This window comes from Leuresthes tenuis, unplaced genomic scaffold (assembly GCF_036924035.1).
Source record: "Leuresthes tenuis unplaced genomic scaffold, fLeuTen1.0.hap1 SCAF_19, whole genome shotgun sequence".
NCBI classification, from domain to species: domain Eukaryota; kingdom Metazoa; phylum Chordata; class Actinopteri; order Atheriniformes; family Atherinopsidae; genus Leuresthes; species Leuresthes tenuis.
The window spans coordinates 10,524,189-10,536,058 of NW_027325373.1; positions in this window are offsets into that span (position 1 = coordinate 10,524,189).

The following is an 11,870-nucleotide window of genomic DNA, read 5'->3' on the forward strand; positions in this document are numbered from 1 at the left end:
AGATGTTTTCGTTTGTTGGTAAGAAGGATGAATCAGGATGATGGTTTTCCTTCTTGATCGGTACAGATCAGCTCTTGAAAAATACAAAGAAATCTCCCAACTCTAGCAAAATCAGCTGATTAGAATTGCAATGCAGTATGTTCGACACCTATATAATGATACCTGTGGCTTGTTTATAAATCGTCCCGTAAATTGCAGTTTATTCAACATTCTTTTCTCACTCATTGCTGGTTTTGTGACCTCCAGAGGCCATTAAATGCCAGTATCTCCCACAGAATATGAATTGTTTTTTTATGAAGGTCAGTAAGAGAGCCAGTCTGGTGATATTACCCTTGCATGGAGCACATGCAGACCATGACATCAATGGAGCATCCTCTGCTGTGCTGAAAGGCTAAGTGCATCGCTGGAAACCTCATCAAGGTTCTTGTTAGCTCTTGAGGCCACATCATGCAGGCACATGTGTGTTTGTGCACACACACCACAACCAAACCATCACTGGCACCCATCTTCTCCACGACTACCCTTTTGTGAGGCTGAGCGGCAGCGAGTTTGAAATGAGGCAGGTATTGTTTTACTCTGCAGCAGAGAGGAAGGGAGAGGAATGGGTGAAATTGTTTTCTCAGGGCCATGTTTCATTTCAGCATTCAAGATCTGTGGGTCTGAAAGTTAACTTGAGGCTTAACCCTGGCTTTATAGTCTTACGGTGGTTGCTTGTGCTACAAGAGATCATATAATTATGGTTGCTGCGTTCCTTGTCTGATCCCAAGTAGGTTATGGTGAGACTGTTTGATCCGGAGTTGTATAAAACCTCAACGGAGAACATTTGGATCCTTTGAACTTTAATGAATTTACATACATAGAGCTCATTATGAAGTAATCAGTGTTAGCATATATTATTTGACAGTGTTAATTGTTTTTAATGGCAACAAAGGCCCTTTGCTATCAACTAGCTGCATCAAACAAAGAACAAACTGCTGGATCTTGTGTTGATGATCAAGAATATTTGGTGCTATGATGAAAACTTGAGGTTGATTGATCAATGGTGGACAATAACTGGATATTTGGCATTTTTCTGATTATTGGTATAGTTGTTTTTCATTTTTGCTTTAACAATTCTCAATAAAATACATGGATTGCAGTGCAACACTGGCTGCGATGCTGCTCTGTACCATGTATTTGAAAATTTCCTGCTCCTCATCTAAATGGGACACCCTCAGGCTCCCACGTTGCTTATTACCATACTGTTAACTCTGTGACATACCTGTTTTCTGTCTGTTCTAACTCTGGTAGTACAGCCAACTGAGACAAACTATCAAGTTTAATTTGACATCGAGGGAATGCTTGAGCCCATCGCCCTGTGTAAATTATCATGCATGACTGATTTCAAGACTGGGAAATTCAGCCTCTTTTTGTTTCAAATGTGTTGATTTTCTTGGCTTTTGTGTTCATGAAGTCGTCAAGTGAAGTTGGAGGATAAGATCACTTTTAGCAGCAGCCATAGTGAACTTAGCTAAAGTATTAACGAGAGCCCAAGAAAGAAATCACAGAATAACCCCGACTGGATGAGGAACCGGTGTGTTCCGCGATCAACATTGTAATCATTACCAAAATATCTGAAGAATAGAATATTATTACAGTAAGTAATTGGTAAGACAGCAAAAATGTAACTGGACAGAGGCTTTACCTGGAGGTGGGAAAAACAAGTCTTCTGGGGTAGACTCGCAGTGAACTGCCTGAATCACAGTTCTCCCTACAGATTTCAGCTGTGATCACAGTTGTGCATACCGTATCCCTGATACAAAGCCTCTCACTTTAACTGAAGTCTAATGACCCAACACACACATTTTTGCGTCCCGTGTTTGCTGTAATTCAGTCCTTTAAGTTCTTGTTGCAAGAGATTCATCTTTCTGTCTCTTTGACTCTTTTTTGAGTGTTGACTCAGTTTGTTGCTGTTGGTCCTCCATAATGCCGGCTTATCCTTAAAAAGATAAAGACGTTACAGCATTGTTGTTTTGCTCTGGAGCCTTGTTGAGCTTAGCTCAGTGGTGCACAAACCTGTTCTCCTGCTGCAGGTACTGAGCAGATTTCCCAGAGAGCAGAACAGGGACTATTGTTGCCAGCTGGAGTACAAGATGGTGGAGTTAAGAGTCCCGCCATGGCATGCGAGACTCACCAGTGAGTGAAGTGAATAAGGATTCCAAAGATGGCCACCATAAAGACCTGGCCAGCCTGCAGTCAGGGAGACAAGAAAAGAGAAAGGATGGCTAACAGGAAGGCAGTAGCAGAAAAATCTGAAAAGAAGAACAAATACTAAATAATGTCGTTAACAATTTTAGAATGTCAGAACTAGAATTTTGACAGCAGTTTATTTTTTATTCCTATTGATGAATTAGTAATTAACAAACTGATGCGAACCTGCAGCTTTAGGTATTTCTGTGTGAGAGTTGCATTGACCAGAGTACGAATGATAATGATCTGCTACAGAAAAAAAAGAAAATCATCATAGATCACAAAAGTATTTTACTACGGTGCACACACGCATACACATTTAGAAACAAACTAAAGAAAAGAATAGATGAACTAAAGACATTTTAGAGGGCCCAAATACATTTCAAAGAGAACATATTCTTTCTTTCTTTTCATTTATAGCTCATAGTATTTGCATTAAGGACATCGAATCCATATACATGTCAAATAAATGCCTGAAACCCCCTGAAAATGCTCAGCCCTACCACAACCCTCTTGCTGGCCTGTACCACAGCTACTCCTCTTCAACTCTTTGCCACCTTACCTCAAGTCAAACACATTCAGTCTGTTCTTACCGTAGTTTACTCTCGCCGCATACACCAGCCACAAATCCTTCACTTTACCAACGGCCTGACCAGAGGAACATTGTGGGGAGCTATAATTTTCCCAACTAAATATGTAAGAAAACAGAAGAAGCTGAAAACACGGGAGCACAAAGGATACATACAGTATTTCCACCAAAGCTGCACATTCTTACTTAAAGAATCAAACGTACGGACCCAGATCTGCATCAAGATGATGCTATGAATCTCGTTCATTATTACTACTGCTTGTACACCTTCCCTCTAGTTCGCTGTAATGGGGATTGTAAAGAGTTTACTATGCACATTTTCGGTAGATTTCTTCCTGAAGGCGTTCATGTGGTTGCGTTTGGGTGTGAACAGGAGAATTTTAGAGGGAAGTTTTACTGTTGCCAACTTTCTCACTAGTTGCAGCATGAAATGGGGCAAACGAGTGCTTTCTGTTTTGGGGAGGAAAGAAACACGTTGTCCCCAAGTCAGACGTTGAGGGAGAGGGGCTCCAGGCACTTTTTCATGAAGTGTTTCATGACTAACATGCATGCACATCTCTGAATCTGAGCATGCGTGCAGTTGTAACTTCTTTAGATGTATAATGCCATGTGAACATATGTTTCTCTTCTATGCATATCAGTCATCATTAAATATTCTGCTTGTCCATGAGTCTCATTTCCATTTTTAGCCATGAATGAATACAGACGCTCTTTTTTTTCATTTATTTGCATATATATAAAAAAAATAAATAAATAACTGCACTGTGAATAGACATGAGCAAAGGAATGCAGTCTTACAGAACTTGAAATTTAGACACTCGCCAGTGAATCGTGACCAGAATAAAAACTGCTGTTTGGGGAAAAAAACAACAAAAAACTGCTGGATCAGCTCAGTAAACTCAGAAGAAAGGGCCTGACTGGAGTAAAGAGGAAATAGTTATATCCCACGAGGAGATCATGGCTAACAGACTTCCCTTGAATTGTTGATGATCAGGAGGAAGACAGAAATGTACAGACAGACCTTGGTATGTTGGTTGTTTTTCCAAAACGGACTTTAGAGACCTAAAGTGGCACACCAGCCAATCATCATCTTGTACCAGAAAATCAGAGATTTTCCATCAGCATCGGAGCATCCATCTGTACGCTCCACTGTTACACTTGGCTTGGTTGTTTGTAGCACCCACAACTGAACGAGAGGGTAACATAAAAAAATATCTTTGTGGAAGTGTCTGTTTTGTCTGTCGGATTTTTCCCCCCATTTTCACCTCACACTTTCAAGCTTAAATACGTAGCTCCAAAACCATATTTCATTATGCTGCCAAAGTTTGACCACCATTTTATGGTGTATTTTTGTCCTACCAATGCCTCATATCCCTATTAGGTTACGCTTGGGAGTGAAGTATTTAAGCAAGTCATTTTGCACCAACCTTGTAATGTCGACAGTGGAATTATAACAAAAAGCACCAAGTAGAGGTCAACAATAAAACAAGTGGTGCTAATCAGCTATTCAAGGTATTAGTTGTTTGATTCATATGCAGAGGAGAGCATTAAAGAGAGCAAAGAGCATGCTATTCAGAACCACTTTGTATGCATCTTAAAGTGCAACAGACTGCTTCTATGAAATAAGTCAATACATCTTATACAGTCACACTTTAACCCTAAAGGTTTAAACCTAAATCTGGAAAGAGAGGTGAGGATGCTTTGACATTTATTTCTCATGACTAGTCCTGGCTACTCATTTCTAAGGTAGAGGAAGAATATTGTTTTTAATTATTTGAACTTTCCAAATAGTGTCTGTCCACAAACACATAAAAAAAATACTGAATGAAAAAAACAATATGGAGAGAATGGAAAAAAAATGGAGAAACTTGACAGGAAAGCAACAAAAAGGGCCTTCGTCATCCCTGCACTCCCACTCCTGCTGCGTCCCACCCGCTGCTCCAGTGCAGTCGATCCAGGGAAAACACTGCACTTGTCTCCTGTGGTACATGACGAAGAACAGAGACGGTATACAGGGACCTTGTATACACTTGCACTTGTCGTATTTTGGTTAATTTATTTCATCTTACAAACACCTCCGCATCAAGTTCGGAGCTTTGAACCCCCCCAAAAAATGAGGGCATGATTGTGATTATAAACCATTTGATGGCACTTTTCGACATGCAAATCCACTTTAATCAGTGGCAGATGTTAAAGGTATTCTCTGTCATAACACCTTCAAAATGCTATGTACCAAAACCTTGTCTCTGCAATGTAAACATGACACTCATCCAAATCCTCTTAAACTCAGCCTTCCAACAGAAAACAGACAGTGTTGTTGGCAGCCATGATGCCTTTAAATTGAACCAATGTGATACTCGTGAATAAGAAAAAGAAACCTTTTTCAAAGAAAGTTATTAATGGAAAAAAAGCAGCTATGATAAAAATGTGCTCCTTTTTTCGTTTGTGTGCTTTACTTTTGTAAAAATAATGTGCCCTGACGTTCATTTAATCATGTCATGTACTAATTCCAACATATTAAAGTATTAAATGCAAAACCGGGAAAGGCAATGGTTAATGTGGTTGTCGTGCATAAAAGCAGCCAATAAATTAGTCTTTATTTGATCCCATGTCAGGCTCTAATGCCCCGCATGTTGACTCTGCTGTCAGGCAGCCAGTGATCAAGGACTAATGGAGGCTTTCTGCTGCCATGGCCGCTTCCAGCGACCCGGGGTCTAAGGCTGAATCATGCCAGTGGAGTTTGAGGAGAGCAGGCCAATAAAAACAACAAATATATTTTCATTTAGACTGCAGGCGTACTTCTCTGGAGACTGCTGGATGGAGAGGTAAAGGTGAGGAAAAGAGGGGCTGGGGTTGGTAAAGCGGAGCGAATGAGAAAAAGTAGAAATAACATGGATAGAGTCGTGCACATATTTAAGATGAGAGAATAGAAGACAATAATTTGTTCTTGTTGTTGCTCTGGAAAATATTACATAGTTTGTCAAGGCCCCAACTAAAATATTACTACAAATTACATGTTTACATTCTTGTTTCTTATCTTCACGAAGCAAGTTCATTAAGATGAAACCCTCGGCTGGAATGACTCACATTTAAGGGCTCTTTTTGTTAGTTTTTTTTTTTTTTTCTAAAGACTGTTTAGCTCCATCTGACACTCTATCTTTTTTCTGCCTTTTTGTTTCTGTCACTCTCTCTCTCTCCCTCCCTCCTAACTCTCCTCACTCTTTCCGAGCCGATAAACAGAGGCTTCACCTCAGTGCAGGCCAAGGCAAATGTTTGAGCCACCTGTTGCAGGAAACTTGAAGCTCTCAGGAGATGTTAAGATGGAGCTGGAGCCGAGGCTGCAATCCAGCCACAGGTTACCTCTGAACCAGAAAAGAGATGGAGAAGGAAAATTCAGAGCTCTGTGTGTTTGTGTGTGTGTGTGTGTGTGTGTATCAAGGCAGGGGGTGAACTACTTGATGTAACAGCACGCTTGAAAGTACATTTACAAACGATAAAGACTAACTACTTATTAATATGCTGCTAATACAGTTATCAGATTTTAAACTAAAGAATCAAATGATATTGAGATATGTAAAAGATAAAAAAAAAATGTTATCATTAAATTAACACAGCTGTCCATGTGCAGGGCTCAGACTATGGTGTTAGCTCCCACAACTGTCGGGGAGCCAAAGAGCAGGAAAATTAAAAAAGATAAGTCTGATTTTCAAGTATTTCTTTCATTTCTGAAAACAGACACGCTCTCAGAAACATGCCCAAAATGAAGTTCCACTTTCATTTACCTCATTTGCTGATTAAGTGTAATAAACGCCTCTATGGACTGAAGAACTGTCACAGACACAATATTTAACTGTTACTGAGTTGTAATGACTTTAGGTAGTAGCAGACAGTTGTCTACACATCCAACAGAAGGCCAACAACGTTAGTTTGAGTCTTGTTTGAAAACCTGATGAAATGGTGTTCTTTTAGCTTTGTTTTGGTCTCTTCCAACTTCTAGGAAATATTAATGTCTTTTGTTGTACTCAGGAGCTAAATTACTTTCCATACTGTCCATGTATGTTGCTGGAGACTTGTGGTACTGTATGGTTCAACTTGGCTCTACAGACAGTATCCCTCTTTGTGGGAAGGATCAGCTCCTTATTAACGAAAGATATCCTGTGCGTGTGCTTAATACATTTAATCTCACAAGCATAAAAGGGGCTATTAGAATTGAACAAGCTTGTGAAAGGTTTGAATCTATTTCGCAAGTGATCGTAATGACAGAGCACCACAAAGCTCAGCTCTGGTCAGCAGGGGATGAAAACATTCTGTAAACCCATACTTGTGGTTAATAACACGCCAGCGTATCCATTAATCATGCAGTTTTTGTCTTTATAGTGACTGTACTGTTCAGTGGATGTTGAGCTAAAATGATTTCTGGACATCTATTTGATCACTTTTGGTGTGTTTGACAGTAGAAGTGGCACATTTACCTGCTATCCATATTCATTATATTTATTTAGATACAATATATTGATTCATTAAGCTTTTTTCAACGGGCCAAGGTTTAATGTGCGAATGTGGATAAAGTAGATAGTTGATGCCTGAATGTCCAAAAAAAAAGAAGAAATTTAGTAAAATGAGCTGAACATAAGGGGAGGAGAAGTCCCAGTTCACCTTCTGGGTTCCAGGAATTCCCTTGGTCTGCTTCCAATGATTGCCCCTCAGCCTCTTGCCCCCCCCAACCCTCTGTACTTCTGCAAATACCCATTCAAGTCACCCCCACCCTTCAGCCCCAAATTTTCTGGCAACTCCTTAAATCGCCCCCATCACCCCTTCTTCCTCTTACCCTTTGGCATCCCTTTCAAACTGCTGCTCTCACAGCAAACAACTCCCCCACTGCATTTCTTTCTTGAGCCCTCCACCACCTCACCCCTGTGGCTGCTGTAAATGCCCCCAGGACTGTGGTTCTTTCAGTTATTCACCTCTTCTACCAACCCACTCGTCTTTCTCCAACTCAGAGCTTGCAGCCTCCCTCTATCCCCTTCTTCTGTCTCTCCAGCGCTCACCAGGACGTAAAATATTCACAGCTGCTGCTGCGGTCAGGTAGCACAGCCACAAGACTCTCTGAGCAAACAGAGGAGCTGTGAACGTGTGAAGCCGATGGAGTGCGTTTCATTTGAGGTCCAACACAGGTCCGATAGATCCTGATGTAGTCAAAACATAAACCGCATACTGCACCTCACCGCATGCCTCAACAAACCAAGCACTAACCAAACATACCTGGGTACAACAGTAAAAAAATCATTTTTAGTAACATGTCAGATGCTCTGCAGAAACGGGTGGAACAACGTGTGGCCCGGTGCCGCTGAACAGACAAACTCAGATATAGCTGATAATCAGTGTGAAACATCTGTCTTGAATAAATGCCCCACTTTTAAAGTCTGGCTTTGTTATGGATTACAGGCAAAGGCAAGAGCACATTAAGTCATGTTAAAGTTGCAATAAAAACACATGAATGTATTCCAAGGGGTCGACTTGTGTTATACTATATATGGACTCCATTCCAGGTTCTCAGAGTGAACAAGTGGACAAATTTGTCTCAGATATCTATGTTTCAGTCCAGATATCCATATTCCAATAAGAACATAAATGGGATGTTTTAGGTCTCTGAGGTTATACCACCAAATAATGAAGACATGTTGGGTTAGGAATGCCAGCCCTTGAACTTTATGAGGGAGGGAAAAAGGGGGAAAGAGAGGAGGGGTATCAGTGTCTTGAACACATTTCAAAGTAATTGTACTTGATATGTCGTTTACAGAACACCCAAGTAATCATATAAACAAAGTACTAGATGCCCCGGGAGGATGAAAGGAAATCTGAATCGCCCTCTGATGCATCATACTTACTCACGTTTTGACATGAGTGTTAGACACTGAGGATTCCTGGGCACAATAAGAGGATCGAGGACTTTTCTGTAATAAACACAGCGGGATAGACCGACGCTGGTGGATTCCATCATATACTTGGAAATTAACTTAGACTCAAACACACACACACACACACACAGACACACACACACACAGAAACAGATGGCAGAGAGTTGAAAGTGATGTATGTAATGAACAAATTACAACTGCTTCAGCCCTTAGCAGAGGAAGACGGTGTGTGTCTATGCGATAACCTTGCCCCATGTTTGATCCATCTAAAGAGCTGGAATCTATCTGAACTTTTCCGAGACGTGACAAAATTTTTAAAATCTGTGGAAAAAAAACTAAAAGTGCTGATAAACTGCAGGAAATGTGCAGCAACAACACAAGACTATGAGTTTAAAAAGAAGAGACGAGACGGGAAAGAAAACATGACATCATAGTTAATTAGAATCAGGTGATAAACAAAGGAGTGATATTTATGTTATACCATATGCCCTGCGCCATGTGTCTTTCTGTCTCAGGGGGTACAGCAACAGGTTTCAGACACAGAAGGTCAAGGAGGAGGTTTTTCCCAGCTGCTAGACCACACTGATGCACACATGACGTTACACAGCCACCCAACTGTGTCTGTGCACGTGTGTCCATGCATGTGTCGGCCATTTCTGAAGCCTGTTTTGTCTTTGTTGTTATCACATAAAAGACTTTGTTTATCCTCCTGGAAGCCATGTTTGTCATGTGGACTTCTAAGGGAGATGTCTCTGCAGTGAGAAATGAAAACCCCTGAACTAATCAGCCAGGTTGGCTGCTGGGCTTCTTTCAAAACTTTAATCTCTTGCAGATTCCTGATTCACGCTTTGGTTTTAAAAGTTCTCCACCGGCTTACTGTGATTACTTGGAAAGTTGATTATGATGTTTTTAGTTCTTATTTCGGCATAAAATATTAGCCTACAGGAAGTAGTTGTTTGACCAAATAATATTTTGCTGAATTTCTGTCTTAGCTCTGAAGCTTTCTACTACAGTCAGTGTTCCTCACTGAAGGAGTGGTCTCCACGGCATGTAAAGGCTGTCCGTCAATTAGGACGTGGCTGTAAGCTTCAGAAAGGTTTTTAAGGGTCACATCAGTTTAGATTCAAAAGTCTAAATTCAAATAATGAATATGCACGGTTGAACGGCTAGTCATTAAGTTGAGTACCACTGAAGATCCTTTAATAAATTAGCAAATTGATTACAATATTTTTTAACCATGAAGTCTTACAAGCATCATGGAGTCCAATTTCCTATATTAATGCACTGGTCGTATGTGTTGGAATCCCCTGAATTGGGAGGGCATTTTTCTACATGTACTTAATATATATATATGCCTCACTCGATTACTTGACAGAACCTAACTGCCTAACTAACTGGCAGCCTACACAAAATTCAAATATTCAGTCATTAATTGGTGATTTTCTGGCTGCAGTAGAAGAATAAAGTTAAACGTTTCACCTTGTACATTCTGTTTATCTGTTGTGCAGCACAGAAGGAACAACTTCCTTATTTCTGTGTAAGATTCTATAGAAGAAGTAGTTGCATTTTGTCGCTCTAATCTGATGCTAACATTAGTGATGAGTTATGTGGCAAAAATGACAGAGCTCAGCAAGAAGAGATTGAAAAAACCTTTTGAAAGCAGATATGTAGGTACTTCATTTTATGAACTTGCGGGAATAACATACTAAATAAAACACATGCAGTGCGTGAAATCTGTCTCACAAAAATGTTGTAAAGCAATTTTTTTTATTATCCTGAACTAAAGACTGTAACCTCATAGAAGCCAGCAAAGGCTCAGCTAATCAGACAGTTAATGAGGTTCTGTCAAAGCTGACAGAATCATCAAAGTATAAACTCTGCCCATCAAAGTATAAACATTTGAGTTTCATAAACAGTTGTAGGGTTTCCACTGACTAGCAAAGCACATCTGAAGTGAATCCTTTGAAAAACTGCAAAAAAGAAATGTGAATCCAGCTCGTTTCTATAAACTGACTTGAAGTGAATAAATAAGGTTGTGTGGTGTAGTTGCTAGTGGTTGTAATTTAATATAGGAATTAGCTTTAGGTGGAAACTAGAGCTCATATTTCAAGGAGAGAAAAACAAAATGACAAGAAACACTGTGGTGAACATTCACAAGTGCAAATGGTGAGAGCTTTTCATTTTTTTTACTCACAGAAATTTGCTTAAGTATCTGGGAAATTATATTTGGGGTGACACTTGGCAGTCGTGTTTATTGCTTACCAGTTCAGACTGGAAACAGCTGGTGAGTCGCGTCAGTTTAATTTTTTCCAGGTCAGATTTGATTTGCAAAGTGGTCTCCTTTTCACCAAGTCATCTTCGAAACAAATAAAATCCACCTCAAGCAAGTTATTTTTTGTGTGTCCATTTGTGGAAGTTTTAAAAAAAAAAAATTTCTGTTTCAATGCACCTTTTCTTGTGCACATCTTCTAAATTCTGTTAAAAAATGTCAATGGAAACCCTGCTCTTGAGATGGGAAATTACTCAGCCATATTAAGTTAGGCCCTAAAATCGGCTAGTAGTATTTGCATATTGTTACATGTCTTCTGCTGGTTGATATGACGGAGTAAGGATCAGTATCTAATGATTAGTGCCGCAATCTAACCAACTCATTCAATTATGCTAACCTGTGCTAGCCAACAAGAGACAAAGACGGGCAGGTCTAGTCTTTACCATGCTTGAAAGTAAAGAATCTGACTTAAACCACTGAATGTAGTGTGTGTCAAAGTGGATTTGAAAGTACGTATTATCAGTGATGACTGAACAACGGGTGGGTATTCTCCATTGCTGTACACCGTTGCTTTTAAAGTATTCATAACATGAGATTCTTGGACTTGTTTGGACTGTTTCAACTTACTTGTATGTAACAGAGATCATATAGAGTGACTGAGATGTGGAATTGTAGGGGAGTTGTTGTCGAGTCGTGAAAAGATTCAAGCCTCTGCTGAATTACTTACCTTTATCAGTATGTTTTCTTATGAATGGGTTAGGCTTATTTCTGTCTTTTGCTGAGTATTTAGCAAAAAAACAAACAAACAATAAAATTTGGATTTTGTACATGTAAAAAAATGCAAAGTCAAACAGATTAAAGACAA